An 18,742-nucleotide genomic window follows, 5' to 3' on the forward strand; every position below is an offset into this window, starting at 1 on the left:
AACCAACATGAGCCTTCACACATGATGAACATCCGTGAAAGGATTTTTATGGCTTCTTGCATACAAGGAAAGTTTCAAGGTTTCATTCCTCATGTGGTTTCAATGAGCCAGTTTATTCTGTCTTGGGATGACCTATCTTTAACTTCTCCCAATCTGATGAGACCCAGGAAGTGTCAGAACTGAACAGAATCACAGCACAGCAGCTAGTGCTGCTGTAGAACTGCTTAGCTCATATGAGGAAAATATACACATTCTAATAGACAGGAAAAATGATGGATATTCTTATACTTCATAGACCCATTAATGGGTTAAGTTCCTATTGGTAACCCTGAACCAGAAAAAGTAATGCAGAGATGAAGAAGGCACAAAGAAGAGGAGAAGGAGGAGGAGGAGGATGAAGAGGAGGAGGAGGAAGAAGGGGAAGAGGAGGAAGAAGAGAACACTAACTAGAGACTTGTAACTTTTCTGTGGCTAACCAGGAAGGGGAAAATTAGGGAGAAGTCAGAAACCAGAAACTTTATCGGAATCCATAGAGAAATGTGTCATGCGCTGGGGGCACCTCTCTGTTTTGACTATGAGTGCCGCCAATGAAAATAGATTGGGTGTCAGTTACAGGTAAGACGTCTTTCTGGAAACCACCAGTGGTAAAACAGAGATGAATGAGATACATGGTTTATGCCATTAAGCAGCAATCAGTGCAGCCAAAGCTAACTTACAACTACAGATGCCAATGGATCAAGTCGGGATCATCAACACCTCACAGGTACATCAGAATTTCACAGGATGGGAGAGTTTCATGGGGGTTCTATGGTTTGAGCATCATCTGGAATGAGTGCCCTTTTACCTGACAGGAAGGAATGTTTCTTCTCTGGGGTCCAGAGGATGGTAAATTTCTCAACCTCAGAAGACAACACAGTACAAAATGACACATGACTTCATACTAGAATACAAACACAGGAAAGTCTAGGTTCGTACATGCCCCATAAGTGTTCATCTCATTCATTCCCACATGATCTTCAATGTCTATTTCTTGGTTGTTGTACTTTTAAATTCTCTCCTTTTCCTGGGGGAGCCATGGTTTACATCCACGTCTATGTGTCTGTCCCTACAGGAAATCTGCCCTTTGAATTATGCCTTAGAGCCTCGTGGCTAGCCACAAGAAGGGTGTGTACAGGTGCAGAAGGATTACTAGATACAAACAGTGCACAGAACAGAGCATCACTCAAGGAAACAGGGAGGTGCCCACTGAGGATTTAGCTTAGGGCCCAGCATGGACCAAGTAAAGCTCATCAAATTCTGCTCTGGGACCAAATCATAACTCTGACAGGGGATGTCCTTCTGTATAAATGCTTCTCTTATTGGTTGATGAGTAAAACACTGATTGGCCAGAGTCAGGAAGATAGGCGGGTCTAGGAGATGAGGAGAATGCTGGGGAGAGAGAGGCAGAGAGGCACCATGAGGAGAGACCATGTAGAGACTGAGAAGATAGGATGTTCCAGGTGTTCTCTGGTAAGATAAGGCCATGTAGAAATTCACAGATTAGTAGTTTGGGGTTAGTAAGTAAGACAGAACTAACCAAAATAAGCAGCCCTACTTATCAGTCAACAGATTTATACTCAATATAAGTCTTTGTGTGTTTATTTGGGGGCAAAGCAGCTATGGGACCAGGCTGGAAAGAAACTCCAGCTGCATAACCTTGTCACCTGTCAGCTGTGCTGTCTTAGGAAAGTCAGTTTCCTTCCTAGGAAACCCCCCCCCCTCTTCTGTAACACAGCTGTTGGATTTTGTCAGTCCTCCGGTGTGCAGGCTTTAATCCTGTTACAATGCAGATGAATACATCATCTCCCCAACCAGCAGGATCAGGGCTTCATTGATTGGAGCATCGATGTCTGTACACACAATGTGTGACTTCAGAATGAATCCTGCAGAGGACACCTGAAAGTCTCAGATCCAGTGTCCTAATGCTAATGCCAATGCTAACATTGTGGTTCAAATATGAAGCGTCTCCCACAGACCCATGCATTTGAGCACTTGAACCCCAGCTGGCAGTGCTGTTTTGGGGAACTGTAGAGCCTTTTGGTGTCAGCATTGCTGAAGGAAATGGGTCACTAAGGGTGAGGTTTGAGGGTCACAGGCTGGTTCTGCTTCAGACACAGCTAGCTCTTTGCTTCCTGACTTGCGAGCTGTGAATAAACCACCCTGCAAAGTCATTTTCCTTTCCGGCTATGATGGACTGTTCCCCTCCATCCATGAGGTAAAATAAATCCTTCCTCCCTGTTGCTCCTTTTGGTGTTTTATCACAGCAATTAGAAAAGTAAAATATCTGGGAACACCACTAATATTCCCTGCTGGTGATATAGAACAATGGTGACATCACACACACACACACACACACACACACACACACACACACACACACACACACACAATGGCAGGGAAGATATCTTCCTTCCTTTATTTTTTATTTTTACTTACTCATCACCTTCTTGGGAGAGGAGTTTGCGGGTGACGCAGGACCAGTGCATCTGCCAAGGCATCTACGACCTGGATTGACTATCACTGTAGTAGGCTCCAATTAGCCTGTATAGGTCTTGGAAACCACCGGCGAATAAGGTGAAAAGGTTCTCAAGAATAAGAGCGAACAAAAACCTTGTTCACCCTGTAAGGAGCTCTCCCTCCCCAGGCTGCCATCCTTCCCAAGAAACAAATTAACCAAATGCCCCTAATGACCTTCAGACCAAGACCAGCCCATTTCCCCTTGAAATTAACCTTCTATTCTGAATCTAAACAGCATCTAATTAGTCCCAAACACTGGTGAGCTAACAAAAGAGAAGTCTGTAGGAAATAAAAACGAGGAGAGAGTTTTATCAAAGGAAGAAAAAAAAAAGAAGAAACAGCAAAAACCCATCCTCCAATTACCGTCCTCCTAGTCTCTACCTCCCATTCTTTATCCCAGATCTCCATCTGTCTTCCTTTCTATAAACCTTGTAAAGGAGATCGCTTTCAGACAAATATTTTCCCCATCTTATTTGACACTGAGAAGGCAGGAAAAATATTGCCCATCACGATAAATATCAGTATAATATTCCAATTTTCCAGCATTTGACAGCAATCAGGAGAAGAGTAATGTGTTTCCCTCTGTGACTAAATCATTTAGAGACCAAGGTATTCTGTCTCATACTCATTAGAGAAAAAAAATATTCTAATAATCTCATTATCCCAGTGCGGATAACAGTAAAAAGCACCAAGACTAATGACTTCTTCTACCCGTGCCTCCAAGGATACCAGGCAGGCTGGGCATTCATGGGACTGCTTGGTGAAAAGGTCCCTCAGCGGCCACCCAAAGCATCTGCCACTCTGAGCACCCCACAAACAAGTCTGGGGCCGCTTGCAGCAAGGTTCACTCACATCCCTGGACTCCAAAGAGGGTACATGTTTTCTTTCTTTTTTTTTTTTTTTTTAGCAAACCTCAGTGGGAAAAAAGAATGTGTCATGGCATGTTAAACTTTATGGAAGTTCTTCCAGGGAATAACATAATTTCATGGTGCATTGCTCTGAAATGACCGAATACTTGAATAATTAATTTTTAGGGTGTAGCATTGACTTCGTCTTGCTGTATTTAACCCATGTCTGATATTGTCAACAATGCCAAGGGTTGGACAATGAGTTGGTAGAAGAGCTGAAGCCTGAAAATTACTCTCTGACTCGTGTGCTTCCTTTTCAGACATTAGTGGTCTCCTTTTTTTTTTTTTTTTTTTTTTTTGGAAGATTCTATCATTGCCTTTATTAAGGACAAGGCTGTCAGGCTGCACAGGCAGGCAGGAAGCCAGCACAGCCTGGAGACATGAACCCTGCTTCTGACCTTCACCAGTCATGGCCTGTATCATGATGACCAAATTTTTATTCCTCTCCAGGAGGAGAGGGTGTGGGGATGGAATTTGGGCTTTATGCACCTAAGAGGCATTTTTGCAATGATAAATGAATAGATTTGTAATACAGACTCTGACCTCTGTTTTTTCCTTACTCTATTTTTCTTGCTAGCCACTCGGTTTCCCTATCCCTCCCCTGATACACTCAGGGATGGGGAGAATTGGCATGCAAGCACCTCTTCCCAAGGCTCACAGGAGACGCTTTAAATTCACAGGAAACAGCCATAGAATGGTCGAGTTGGAAGGAGTCTTATAAAACATCATATGAATTCCTTCCATTTAGGGAAAAAAATGAAAGACTAAAAGAGGAAAGATTTTTCCCAAGGTCACAGAGTTGTTTATAGGCAGATCCACCCATTCCCAGGCCAGTACTCTGCCCTCCAAACCCTGTAGCACCACCATCATTATTTTCTCCTTTCAAGCCAAACTCATGAAAGCAACACTGCCTTGCATTTATGAGCATTAGAATAAAGGGATTTGAGGACTGGAAGGGCTTTACAAATCATTGAGACTGGCCTGCTGGGAGAATGACAACCTCTCCAGGTTTGTCTGGGACGAAGGAGGTATTGAAGGCATGCTGCTTGAGCCAGGAATGTCCTGAGCAAACTGATGAGCTGGTGGCTCTAACCCAGGCCCGAGTGATGATTGAATTTATCCTCTAGCCCTCAGATCTCAACATGAATCTCTTTAGCACAAACATGTCTGTGACATTCTCATTTAGCAAATGGCATAGCTGGAGCCATCAAATCTGACCACGGGTTTCTGTCCGTTTCGTCACACTAAACATCACAGGTGACAGGTCTGCACATAACCACCAGAACACAGCAGCACCAAGACGAGTTAAAAGATGCACAGACGGAGAGAAGCCTTCTGACATTTTCCTTTTTGCTCCCCACAGCTCGTCTCTACTGGATAAAAGCCCTGTCTTCTCTTCCTGGCTGCAGAGTCATGACTAAGCGACTACAGAACCCAGTGTTACTTTGTTACTGTGTTTCGTTTTCCCACTTTTCTGATAACTCAACGTCCCAGCTCCTGGTTCTAGGACAGCTACTGTGTCAGGCCTGGCCTTGGGGTGATAGACAGCTCAGTGAATCACATTTCTAAAGTCACGGAACAGCCACCTCACTGCCTTTAGTCTGAGATTTCTGGAACCCGGTGACATTTCCGGCCCCATTCATCTGCAAGACTGTGGCACCACCCAGACGATTAAGGTTATGGTTAGCGCTCAGATGGAATGGATGACTGCACAAGTTTTGCCATTATTCCCTTGAAGCCTTCTTGAATGGCTATTAGTTCTATTCGAGGGGTGGACAACTACCTTTTCCCCACAGGACAGTGGCCATTTGGGTGAACTTTCAGGATGTGATGGGGGGGAGGTGGTAGCTGAGACAAAGGGAGAAAGAAGAACAGATAAATTTTTGTTTGGGCTTCTTTCCTTCTATCTTCAGCTCCTCTGCAAGGCTCCCAGATCATCAGGCGCCCTCGACCTTCCTCCGTTGTAAGTGGATCCACCTAAGGGCCATGTGCTCCCGGTTCCCACCTGTTCTTATTCCATTTATATTGCTGCGATAAAAAGCACTCCAACCAAAGTCAGCTGGTGGGAAGGGGATTTACTCAGCTCCACGTTGCCGTCCATAATTGGGCAGAGGTTGAGGCAAGAGCTCAAAGCATCCGCTCACATAGCATTTACAGTCAAGAGCGGAGACACATGAACGCACTCGTAATGCTTTCTTGCCAGCTGAACGAGTTAGGCTTTCTGTTCCTGTGATAAAACCTCACGACCAAAAGCAGCTTGGAAGGGAAAGGGTTTATTTGGCCTATGCTTTCACATCACAGTTTATCGTGAAGGGAAGTCAGGGCAGGAACTCAAGACATGGCAGCAACTCAAGGCAGGAGCTGATGCAGAGGCCATGGAGGAACATTGCTTACTGGCTTGCTCCTCGTGGCTCACTCAGCCTGCTTTCTTATAGTACTTAAGACCACCCATCCAGACCTCCCATACCATTCACTAATCAAGAAACTATACCACAGGTTTGCCTGCAGGCCAATAAAGTAGAGACATTTTCTCAAATGATGTTCCCTCTTACCAAATGACTCTAGTGTCAAGTTGACATAAAATTAGAGTGCAATAGCTTTCTCCACCTGTACACTGTTTAGGAGACTCTTTCTAGGGAATGGAGCTGCTCACAGTGGGTTGGATCTTTCTATGTAAAATAATCTTCCATGGACATGCTGGCAGGTCAATGTGACCTAAATCTCATTAAGACTCATTGCAAGGTTATTCTACGTTATGTCACAATGACAGTTAAAACTAACTAGCACATGACCAGTACCCCCAAAATAATTGGATTAAAAGGGTGAAAGAAAAAAATTCCAAGACATTCAAATGAAGATTTTGATAGTATTCAAAGGAAAAAGATTTACATACGTAAATTTCTACTAAGGTGATAATATGAATTTTAACTTTCCTAAATGTCTTTTTCTCCTAAAAAGAAGAGCTCACTAGTCATAAAAGAGAGTCCCTAATAGCTGTTAAAAAGGCAAGGAGAGCAAAGGGGCCTTTTCAAAGTCTTGCTTGCTCTGGATCCCCGATCCCTTATCACCCTGACTCCTCCGAAGTGTTCCATTTCTACACTGAACTAAAATATGTGAGCATAGAAGCCAACAGATCCTCAGTGGTCACTGTATTCAGTCACTAGCAGAGACCCTCAGAAGGAGGCTGGATGCTTTCTTTATTTGCATTCTGCTTGTATGTTTCCTGAAGTAATATTTACAGTGATTCTATATTCTTCTCCATGAACCATGTAAAGACATCCAGGATAACTGCTCATTCCAACACTGATACTATTCATTTTGGTCTTTTGATTAAAGTGAGATGCATTAGGCATCTCCACTTTAACTTAATTAGCATGAAGTTTTACTTATTAATTAATAATGTGTAAGGGATCTTTTGTTGGTACATAAATTCACTGCTTCTCCATAAATTGTAATTTGCTAATCTCAAAATCCATTGGTGATTATTGTCTGTGACACATGGCAAAGGGTTAGGTGAGACATGGTTCATTTTTTTAAATGTCTACAGGCACACAAATGTTTATGTTTTGTTTATTCCATCAATTGTATTAATATGGAATGACAGATTCTTTATGGAATGAATCAGAAACCATTATCTATTTTGATGTTCAAATTATCTCTGATTTAGCCAGTAGATATTTAACTAGTGACCTCTTGTATCTCTCTCATGTCCTGGTCAATCTGTGTCCCCTGCTTATGTTGCGTCACATAATGGTGTTATAAACCTGTGATTTCCCTAAAGAGAGAGTGACACTTAAAAAGCAAACCCTGGCTGTGTCCATTGCTCCTGAAGTGCCATTGGTTTTTGCAAATTCATGATGGGCAAAGCTATGAAGTGTGTATATGCGCACATTTGTTTCTATTCCCGTATCTTCCTGTATATTTTTAGAGAGACACAAAACCATGAGTTTATACCAGATCCTCCACTTCCAACCAAACATTGTGGAATTTCCCATTGCCTTTCCTATTCTATATTTGTAACTCCTAATTACTAGTAAGAAACAAGATGCCAACAAGCTAAAAATACTTACGTTCCCTATCCCTTCCTTTAATCACTGAGTCTCTGTTGGGCATGGCTGTACTAGTCCGACTTTACAAATTGCATCCTTGGCACCATCGCTGTTAGACTCTGCATCCTAATGGAATTCTTGGCCCTGATCCTGCAGGACACACTAGACAGTGGTTAATTCTTCACACTATCCTACATTGCTATCATTTTTTGTGCTAATACTCAAAATCCTTTGAGGGACTTTAAATACAAAAGGGTTTTGCTCACAGATTAACTCTTTATTGCTTTGTTTCTTTCTTTCTTGGGAAACAAGGATTCAATCTGGTAGCATCATGTTTTTATTCTGTAGTTTAAGCTTTTTAGACAGTAAATTCTCTATTTGCAACTGTCTGGGAAAATAACAAAGATAATTTTACTGGCTGGATGAAAACTAAAGAACTAAAGAACAAGATTTTGCTTTGTTTTCTTAGTCACTTTTTTGTTAGAATGTTTTGGGTTTTTTGAGACAATAACTATTATTTCTGATGTCAGCCATCATTCTTATCATTTCCCCACAGTATATAACATATCACTTTTATTTAACTGCTTTTAAGGTTTTTTGTAACTATCATTGTTTAGTGTGTGTGCCTTTGCACACTCACAATGTGTTATGTGAGCACTGTGTGTCAGAGCTTGACTGTGGAGATTAGAAGACAGTTATGCTAGTTCTTGCCTTCCATCATCATGCCAAGTGGGTTCTAGGAATTGAACTCAACATCAGGTTTACCAGGCAAGCACCTCTATCTGTTGAGCTATTTTTCTGGTCCAAGACACCATTATATATTGTGTCCATAAATCTGATAATTTTGCATTTGTTTCATTTGCTTCATGTTTATTCTGCATAAGATTTGCTGAACTTTGTGTGGTTCTGTGAGTTGATATCCTTTGTTGGTTATGAAAAATTGTTGGCCACTGACTATTTACTAGTCTTCGCATCACTGAATAGATTATCTATTTCTGATACTATATTTCCCATTTCTAATATTTCCATGGGGTTCTTTTTTATACTTTATCTGCTGAAACATTTATCTTTATAGTGGCTCATTTAAAATCCTCATCCTCTAATTCCTATAGCTGGGAAATTTGTAGGTCTTCCATACGGTTTTATTGTTTGTTTTTTATAGTTCACATTCCTAAAGCGTCCTTCTATTTTTATAAGTTCATATTGTATACAAGGTGTCACGTGTAAAAAGACAGTAAAGACTAAAGTAAATTATATTTATCCCCAGAAAATACCTCTTCCTATGCCAGGCTAATAAGTTTTCAAATGTGGATTGAACCTAGAATGCATGTCAGCTGGATCTGGTATTTGGGCAACTTCAGTTTCACCAAACTTCCCAACAATGTCAGTTATTCTGAGAATAAGATTCGGTATTTTCTTTGAGCAAGAATCAGGATCTGTGCTTGTGACAATCCACAGATTTCCCTGATGCTAACTAGTCACAGAGAAGGGAGTCTCTTTCTTTCACAGTCTGGTTGACAACTCTTATGGTAACTTGAGAGTTCTCTTGGCTCCTAAGCTCTGATCTCACTTCCCCATGCCCTGGAAGATATACCCAATCAACAGATCTATCTACACTTCCACTACACGTACTTGGCAAAGGCCAAATAAAATGATCATTTCCTCTGTCCTATGCCCCATGGATCCTGCTTTCCTCTTAGAAAAGACCCTTCACACCAAAATAGAAATCCCTCTCAGCTCCTCTGCATAATCCCAAAGCTTTAGAAAAGTTCCCCAGTGCATTCATCAAAGACTGGGGAAAGTGCTGTATGTGTGGAGACTCTATGGATGAGATTCTCAAGACTCTCTGATCCATCATCCCAGTCCATGTATAGCAGTTAACGTTCATTAAAGTCAGACAAGCCTTCTCATTATAATGTATTTTCCCCATCATTACAGCAGCTGAGATTCTCTCCTAGAAAGAGCTCATTTCTTCATACATTTTAGTATATATCAAAGCCTATGGTCGCTGATGCATTTGGGGTTGGGGCCACTGTGACTTCATAGGTAATCCCTCTTGGATTCACTGTCAGAGGTAATATCTGACTCTTGTTCCAGTTCTATTTTTAAGTTTTTCCTTTGCTTCCTTTCTACAGCTCTAATTGACCCTTGTGGGCCACCTCTCTCCCAAGCTTCCTATTTCTCCTTGGAATTTTGAAACCTGTGGAATGTAATTCTTTTTTGGTAGCTCTTTGTCTACTCATATTTTTGACATTGGAAAATGTCTTTCTCATATAGCTGGGTAAGAATTTGACAGCTACTATTGGGATCAAGACAGAACCAATGAATTCTATCAGCCATAGAAACCGACTTGGAGATTAGACATTATTAAAGATTAATTGGCATGTCACACTCAAGAGGAGCGGGAGCCCTTTAAAAGCACAGACTCATACTCCTGGCTGCGCACCTCAACAGAACATGAAGAAAAGTAGGTGCCAGCCAGCAAGGACAGAAATGAGTTTGACTTCTGCTCTTCCTTACTGTTCCCAGTTGCCATTCTGAAACCTGCCAAGATTGAGTAATAGGAGGCAAAAGAAGAAAAGAGGGCAAAAATTGTTTCCTCCCTGTTCCTGTCTTAAAGTGGCTTTGCTATCTCAGGGCCTGGCAGAAATTTAAAGCTGGTTCTTCCTTCATGAGTATTAATTGCAGGGTTAGGGTAGAGGATTCTCTGATTGAAGCCTCCATGTGACAGTCTCTAGCATTGAAAGACTCCTACCCAGGACCCCTTAGGAAAAGAAAAGCAAGGCCAGCCCATTGCCTAATGAAAGAAACCCAGACCAGGTGTCTCACCCTCAAAACAGGATGTCTGTGATCACTAGCAGTCATGGGACCCGGATAATAATTGCTGAAGCGTGCTGGGAACTTTCATATGACAATACTAGAAAACCTAGTCCTTGGCAACTACCCTGGCCCCCAATTGTGTCTGATCACTATAGCAATCATGGGACCCGGATAATAATTGCTGAAACGTGCTGGGAACTTTCATATGACAATACCAGGACACCTAGTCCTTGGCAACTACCCTTGCCCCCAGTTGTGTCTATGATCACCATAGTAGTCATGGGACCAGGATAATAATTGCTGAAGTATGCCTGGGTCTTTCATAAAGTAATACCAGGAAACTTAGTCCGTGGGAACTACCCCTGCCCCAAGATGAGCCAATGAAATGCCTGTTACTTATGTAATCATTGAAACTCTATAAATATTGTACTCCCTGAAAGCCCGGTATGCTCTGCACCCAAGTTGCAGCAGCATCTGCAGGCGCCTGTGTACACAATAAATCACCTCTTGCATTTGCAGCCAGTGGTCTGGCCCCGGTTCTTGGGCAGAGGGTTCGGTTCAGTGCCCGGAGCTTTGATGCCGAGGTCTTTCAGCATAAGGCTTGTAACTTGTATCTGGAGTGCTTCCCCAAGGTTCATTCATTAAGACTTTGGTCCCCAATCTGGTAGCACCAGGAGGTGGAAAGATGAGGTAGGACTTCATCATGGGAGGTCTTATTACTGGTGTGCAGTCAAGGGGCACTATAGAATTCCATGCCCTTCGTTTCTCTCCTGTGCTCCTGAGAAGATTTGTTCTGGCCAGGAAGGGTCCCACTGGCCCAAAGCAATGGGGTCAACAGATGATGGGCTGAAACCTCCAGAGCTCAGAGACAAAGTAGCCCTTTCCTCCTTGCAAAAAAAAAATGATTGCCTGGCGTGTTTGTTGCAGGAATAGGAAATAACTTTGTAGATGTCACTATAGTCTCACTTTGACCTTTTTGCTCTTCTGCAGGGACTTGGACACACCTGGAAGAAATGTGGTTAACCTCCTACAGTGGTTCCTCAGCTCAGCTGGTCTCTCCCTCGGTGATTCTGTAGGCATGAATTAGATACCAGCTGATAGTTCTTTCTTCTAAGGACAAGGTTTGTATACCAAACTCTCCAGCTAATCCGCTCTGAACTGAAATGAGAATAATGTGAATCATAGACCTAATTTTTCCCAAAGCAGTCCTCGTAAATAACTATGCATCTTTTTGCATTTTTCTCATTGATGTGGACCTCACCAAACATTCTTCCCTGCTTTTAAATCTATGCCTGGCTACCTATCCATAAACAACTTGTAATTTCTTATGCTTTTGTCTCTCGGTTTCTCAGTTCTAAAGTTTAAATTAGCATGCAGGTTCAGCCTCCTTTCCCTAACCATTACATATTGCTATTCTACAGGTTTCTGTCCTTGAGCCAATTATGTCTACCCGCAATACACCTGCCTCCTGAGCACTGTTTCCTCTCACACAGCAACAATGGCAGGCATGCAAATTAGTCCAAAGCCTGTCTAGTTCCCTTCTCTCACCCAAGTCTCCAACTTCTAATTGCAGCAACTTACAAGATAATAACACACTGGCCTGGGGATCTCTAAATTTAACAAGTCCCAAACAAGTCTATTTCCTTAACTCCGTCTCTCACTTTTGCACCACACGCCTTCCGTTGTGCTCTCACATTCTCTTGAAATGTCTCCTCCGCTCCCTCTCGTTTCTCTTCTTCCCGTGCCTGAAGAACACAGCTAACCTTCTAACTTAAAACTTCAGCTCATCATTTCCCCCACAGGATTATTGAAGTTTTCCTCTCTGGGTTCCCTCAGATTTTACCATTTGTGACTTGCCTTCTATGGAGTCACGTATGAACTTGTCTGTTTTCATCACACTGGAAGTATTCAGCAGCAAGGGCACATAACGCTTCCTCTAAGTGTCCAGGGAAGTCCTGACATGGAGATTGCTCTCCGTGCATTTTGTTATCTGACTCCTATTAATAAATTTTTACTATCCCCAAATGTCAGATAAGGCAACTAGAGTTCTGGGGTCTTAAGGTTCCGGCTTCATGGTCCTGGGAACAGAGGTGGCGCTGTTTCTAAACCAGCCTTATGCTGTCTGGCCTTTCTAGCATCCTTAAAGACTTTCTTTTCCCCAGACGCTATCAAACTTTTTCCATTTTTTTTGTGCATGCTAAGCAAGTGTTCTGCTATTGAGCTATATCCTCCGCCAAATCATGCATTTTAGATGAAAGATATGTGAGGACTGTGGCCTTATTCCTCTGCCTGCTTCTTCCTCACTCAAAAAAGAGAAAGGCAGAGAGAGAGAGAGAGAGAGAGAGAGAGAGAGAGAGAGAGAGAGAGAGAGAGAGAGAAAGAAAGAAAGAAAGAAAGAAAGAAAGAAAGAAAGAAAGAAAGAAAGAAAGAAAGAAAGAAAGAAAGAAGAGGCCCAAAGTACTACAATGAACTCATTTCAGGAACTGATACAAACTTTGTGCCTAGTTTCCTCATGACACCCATATTAAGCTGTTTGCAACACTAGCATGATGCCAGTGCTATGCTTCTCTGCCTTTTTGATTCACACAAGCCAGTTGACTGCAGTCTGGGATGTTAGAAAACCCTGTGGCTCACCAGGAGCCAGGTGTCATGGTGAAAGATACGACAGGCTTTCTCCCAGGCCTGGCTTCTAACTCTTGTCTAAGGTCAGGCTTTGTCTTATTAAAAACTTTTGATCCCGGCTCAGAATTCCCTTGGCCTCACCTGATGGGAATGTCCATGAGAAGCCATTGAGCCCGAGCTGCACGCAAGTCATTTTCTCTAGGAGACAATCTCTCTAAATGGGAACTACGAAAGGATGTGGAGACCACTTTTCTCAAGACCCCTTGTTCCATGGTCTAAAATCCAAGGGTAAAACTCCTTCCTGTTTCTCAGCTGTGCAGAAATGCCCCCCCCCCACCTTTCAGCAGCATCCTCGCAGAGGTAGAAAGCAAGGATGTGGCAATTCACACCTGTCTGAAGCCGTATGCCCAAAAGAGGCTGGCGTGAAATCAGGCTAAGCAGAAGTGAGAAGACTCTCCTGGAATCCAGTGTGCTGTATGGCTCTAATCTAATACCCTGTCACCCAGGGACAGGATGGCACCACAGGTTAGGGAGGAGTGGGGTTCAGAAACTTTGTCAGCATGAACATAGGGAGAATGTTTCAGAGCCTCTTACTGGTAAGCAGAGGAACAGAAGGACAAAGGTCAGAGGGCAGAGCCTGGGGAGCACACAGGTCATTCCTGAAGAATGACCTATCTGGTTTTATGCAGCTGTCTCTGGATGTAGAGATTCACACAGTCTTCAGACAAGCTGAATGTTCCAAGTGCCCACCCCACTCCCTATTGTCAACCCAGCCAGTCTAGTCACATAGAGGAGGGTAGTGCTGCCTTCTATCCCTGCTACTTCCAGCCGTCCTCTCTACTTTTAAGTCTTATCTCCTACCCACTCCCAGGACCCACACATGCTCCCTGGGTAGCTTTCCTCTAGTGTCCTCCTGCAGGCTTGTTAGAGGTAATGTTCCCTTCTCTTTTCCTCTTGTGTTATTTGAGCCAAATAATAGCCTTAAATTTTGGAACCTGTGAATATTACTATATTACATCACAATGCAGAAGGGACTTGGCAGATTTAATTAATGCTACAGACATTAAAACAGGTACATTACTGTGGATTATCCTGCTGTACCCAACATAATCACTTGATCCCCTTAAAATATGAGCGACGTCTGCAGCTGGGGTCTGTAACAGAGACACGACAAAGGAAAAGCAAGAAGTATCAGACGGAAGCAGAGGTTGCAGAGGGAGGACCTGACCTGCCATTGCTAGTTTTGATGACGCAGGACAGAGGCCAAGGCATGCGGCGTGACTCTTAAAAGCTGACAGCGATCCTCTACTGACAGCTTGGAAGAAAGAAGGACACTGTAGGAAACTGCCAACAAACTACAAAAGTCAGAGGCAGATTCTTCTCCTGGACGCAGTGCAAACACCTGAGGTTTAGTTACAGGACGGCAGCTAAGCTTGTGGCAGTGTGTGGAAACCTACTACAGAGCCTTAAGGCTTCAAAATACCTGCCCCACGGGGATGATGACTGGCTGTATGATGCTCCTCAGGAGAAGTGGCATTTTCACACATGAGATTGCGGGGGGAGGGGGCAATGGGAGGTTCTGAGACATGGGACCCAGCCGGAAGGAGCCCTGCTCCCCACTGTCAAAAAAAAACTACGGTGCTTACATCGTCAACACGGGTACCGACAGCAAAAGCAGTTGAGGGAATCTCAGACAGTTCTTATCTGCTCGTGGACAGATTTCTCTCCTCCACCCTGTCACACAGAGTAAGCTGCAGGGACTATCTAGCCAAGGCCCTCCCCTTCTTTCAAGGCTCCCTCAAAGACATCAGCCATAAAAATCTGTTCCCCTTCCCTAACGCTTCACCCTTTTCTTCTTGTTCTTGGAGGACTTTCTTGGCAGGTAGTGCCCCCCCCCCACAACGCCCTCCGTCCCCTGCGGAGAAAGGACAGTAAGGAAACCCAGGAGCTGAGAGAGCACCGGCCACTTTTTACTTCTCACTAAAGGATTCCTGACCAGGAGGAGGCAGAGGGAAGAATAGTTCTGCCTTGCTCTTTTGGGTCGTTCTGTGCCCAGCCTTTGGGTCGTTCTGTGCCCAGCCTTTATCAAAACACCTCTCGGGAAGGAGGGACAAAGAGAAGAGAGTAGTGGGCACATCCAGCAAAAAAGTGCAAAGGCAGCTGGGTCCAACAAGGACGGCCGTAGAATTCACTTAAATCGGCCGTTGATTGATATGAAGCCTTACGTGGATGGGCTACGAGGAACTCTGAAAAACCCCTGTGTGACCCTTCTCCTCGACAGCACCATTAGCTCCAAGTGCCCATGTAGCCCTGGCCATTGCTCCCAACACCTCACCTTCTTTGAGCTGAAGTTAACAAGCTGTTTTATGATTTCGTCTGCCTTAAAGCCACATAAAGTTGTTCAGGTTTCCCTTTTATCTGCTAATGAGCCGTTCTGTGGTCTTAGCCGGTTGCAGCCACATCTGGGTTTCATTTATACCAACGATCCATAACTCCAGGTTGTACTCCACCTTGAGACCAAACATTTCCACGCCAGTTAGCACGCATAAATCAAATCTCTCTTCTGGTTTCAACCTAAACTACCTTAAATCATCATGGGGGTGGGGGGGAGGCGGTTCCTTGTGGAATAAATGAAAATCTGACATGACCTTGTCTCCAGAGAGTCCCCTTCAGAAAAGGTAGCAGCTACATGGGAAGCAACCAGTAAGTGGGTAAGGGGTTTGAAGAAGACTGTATTTGTGTCTGTTGGGAACAATGGGCTGATCAGGCCTGTTCATGCTTAGACAATATGTCACTGATAAGAATCTCTGGCATGGGCCAAGGTGGCTACTGCTGGACACCTGGTGGGGGGTGGAGGGTGGGCTAGGAGTCAATACTAAATGTCTAACCTAGGATTTCAAGGACCTCAAAAATAAACAGTGATATAATCTGTTGCATAACTATTTTGGCAGAATGCCACTTTTATATGAGTCTATATAAACATGGCCTAGAGGTTAGGGACAAGAGCTTTTGCCCGAGCCTTCACTAGCCTACCCAGGTATGTCTGTATGTTGTATAACTGTGTGTCAACCTCTGTTCACCCTGTGTGTCACTTTTCTTTATGTGACTGGGTATACCAGACTTCCTTTTGGGGGCCACCAAGCCAGCTCCCCAATCAGGGCATGGAGACTTCTTATTCATTATAAATGCTTGGCCTTAGCTTAGCTCTTGTTTTAATCTGTTTGTCTACGTTTTGCCTCAGGGCTTTTTAATTTTCTTTCTTTCTGCAAATCTTACTTTCCTGCTTTCTCCACGCTGGCTGACTGGCAGCTGCCTGGCTTCTAGCCCCTGAGGTGTCCCTCCCTTTCTCTCTTGTTCTCTTTTCTTCTCTTCTCCTACTTACTCTCCATACCCACCAGCCCCACCTATCCCTCTCCTGCCTAACTATTGGGTGTTCAGCTTTTTATTAGACCAATCAGTTGCCTTAGGCAGAGAAGGTGAAGCAAAAGCAACACATCTTTTACATAATTAAACACACATCCTTACATCATTAAACAAATACAGCATAAACACACGGCACACACTTTCACACAGCTAAAAGTAATATTCCACAGCATAAACAAATGTAGCGCATCTTTGTCCGGTTAAAATAATGTCCCACAACAAATGGGCCAACGTATGTGTGGCCTACTGTGTGCCAGCACGTGTCTGGGTGCCTGATGGTAGCTGCCTGCCTAGCAGTCTCTATGGTGGCCTTCCAATATTGAGTAAAGTATGTCTTATCGGTCTAAGGCTCATTCCCAGCTCTTCTGCCTTCCTCTCCAGAAATCTCTAACCAAGTGAGTATTAATTAGGCTTCTTTGCAACAGAGGAAGCTGGTAGATCTTCCTCAAACAAGGGACCAAGCTTAACATCACCAGTTACAACTCACAATAGTATTGTGAACTCTGACATGCTTTGCAGAGGAAGGCATATTGTACTTTAGCCCTAAAATGAAGGATCTTGACCTAATTATGAGAAGACATACGACAAAAAAACAAGAGACGCTCTTTTATTTTTCTTTTCTTTTTGAGACAGGGTCTCATTTAGTCTACATTTAGCCTTGAACTCATGACCCTCCTGCCTCCACCCCTTGAGTGCTGGGATTATAGGAGAGTGCTACCATACTCTATCTAAAGAGTAAGAGACAATCTATAAAACAGCAGGAGTTCTTCAAGAGTGACTCACAGATGAATGACAGGAGAAAACTAAAGTTGTTGTATACCAAAAGAGACAGAGAGAGAGAGCTCTAACAGCTGAGTGCAATATGGAACTGTGATGACATATTGCTTAGAATCTAATAAAGCCACTGGAGATCAGAATGCAAAGCCAGCCACAGGCATAGACGCTGGGCAGTGGTAGCACACACCTTTAGTCCCAGAACTCAAGAGACAAAGGCAGATGGATCTCTGTGAGTTCAAGGCCACTCAGGCTACATGAGAGTGAATTAGTCTAAAAGAAAAACAGAGCTCGTGCCTTTATTCCCAGCACTAGAGAGGTATAGAAGATAGGAGCAGGGCATTCAGGATTCAGTCTTCTGGCATTCATTCTCCAGCCACATCGAGGATTCGTGGATCCAGGATCGACCCACCCCCCAGTCTGAGGTAGAGGTGAGAGCTAGTAGCTGGCTGCTTTGCTTCTCTGATCTTCAGCTTGAACCCGAATATCTGTATCTGGGTATGCATGTTACATGGAATCTTGATTAGGTCCTGAATGTGGGAAACTGGAGGAAATAACTCAACAAATCTTTACCATGTTGATTTCTTAGTTTTTGTCATTATAGTATGGTTTTATGGTATGTTAACATTAGATGAATCTGAGTTACAGGAACACAAATCTAAATATAGCTCTTCCAGAGTTACCTACACAATCTTAAGAATTATTCATCTTTTCGTTCTAATTTCTTCATCTGTGAAAACTTCTAACCTAAACTACCAGCAAAGAGTCATACTGTCTTAAAGACAGAAAGTGAGGTTAGAGGGGGAAAAAATGATAACTGAAATGTATAGAACTTGTGGGCTAGAGATCTGCTGCTTGAGATGAAGTCATAGTTGCTCCTACTCTACCACATACGTGCCCAGGACCAAGCAGAACCAAGGCAAATGCATCAGAACTGACAGTCAAGGAGACTGAGCTGCCTAAGGCTTGGCTCTAGTTCAGCCAGGGTGTGCTGGGTAGGAAGTGAAAACAAGGAAGTGTTTCTGACATACTGTTGAACCAGTCTGAAAGAGGAATCAGAAAACACTCTGAAGACATGCAGGGAACACTTGCTTCTCACAAGGGCAGGTGAGGGTGTGTGGTCTGACCAAGTAAAACGTTAGAATATTTGTTGAAGTATGAAGGAACTGAAAAGATGTGCTGTTGCCAGGCTTAAAATAGAAAAAGAAAAATGGGACTCGGAGGAACAAGCTGGCATTTGGTCCCACTTTCACCCTGGGAGAATCAAGGTAAAATAGCTGTGAAGCCATCTAGAGTTCTGACAGGTTCTACAGACATAAAAAGGCAAACTGAAAACACAAATCCTAGTCAAGTAGAATCTCACTGAGCAATCTCCTCTCACACAACATGCACAAGCACATGTACACACACACACATACAGGAATATATGGAAAATACACAAGTACATGCATAAACCAACACACAAGCACATACAAGCACACACATGCATACGTGTGCACACATTAGGCAGAGCTACCTCCACCACTTCTATGTTCAGGCTCTTTTGAAGTAAACCTACACCTGACAGAGCAAGTGGGGAAGAAGCCTGTG

General features: G+C 43.5%; 1 long non-coding RNA gene across 2 annotated transcripts in view; it reads right to left on the reverse strand.

Annotated features, from left to right (window-relative positions):
- LOC106022219 overlaps positions 1 to 18,742 on the reverse strand; it is a 374,747-nt gene that overhangs the window by 352,951 nt on the left and 3,054 nt on the right. The window contains exons 2-3 of one of the 2 annotated variants that reach the window (XR_002385579.2): positions 15,291 to 15,465; positions 10,841 to 11,491 (exon numbers count right to left, since the gene is read on the reverse strand). The exons of the other annotated variant lie outside the window; for it this stretch is intronic. This is a non-coding gene — a long non-coding RNA (uncharacterized LOC106022219). Of the gene's footprint in view, positions 1 to 10,840; positions 11,492 to 15,290; positions 15,466 to 18,742 lie in introns of those variants that run through there. 2 annotated transcript variants of the gene reach the window in all.

This window comes from Mesocricetus auratus, unplaced genomic scaffold, assembly GCF_017639785.1.
Source record: "Mesocricetus auratus isolate SY011 unplaced genomic scaffold, BCM_Maur_2.0 Super-Scaffold_100676, whole genome shotgun sequence".
Taxonomy (NCBI): Eukaryota; Metazoa; Chordata; class Mammalia; order Rodentia; family Cricetidae; genus Mesocricetus; species Mesocricetus auratus.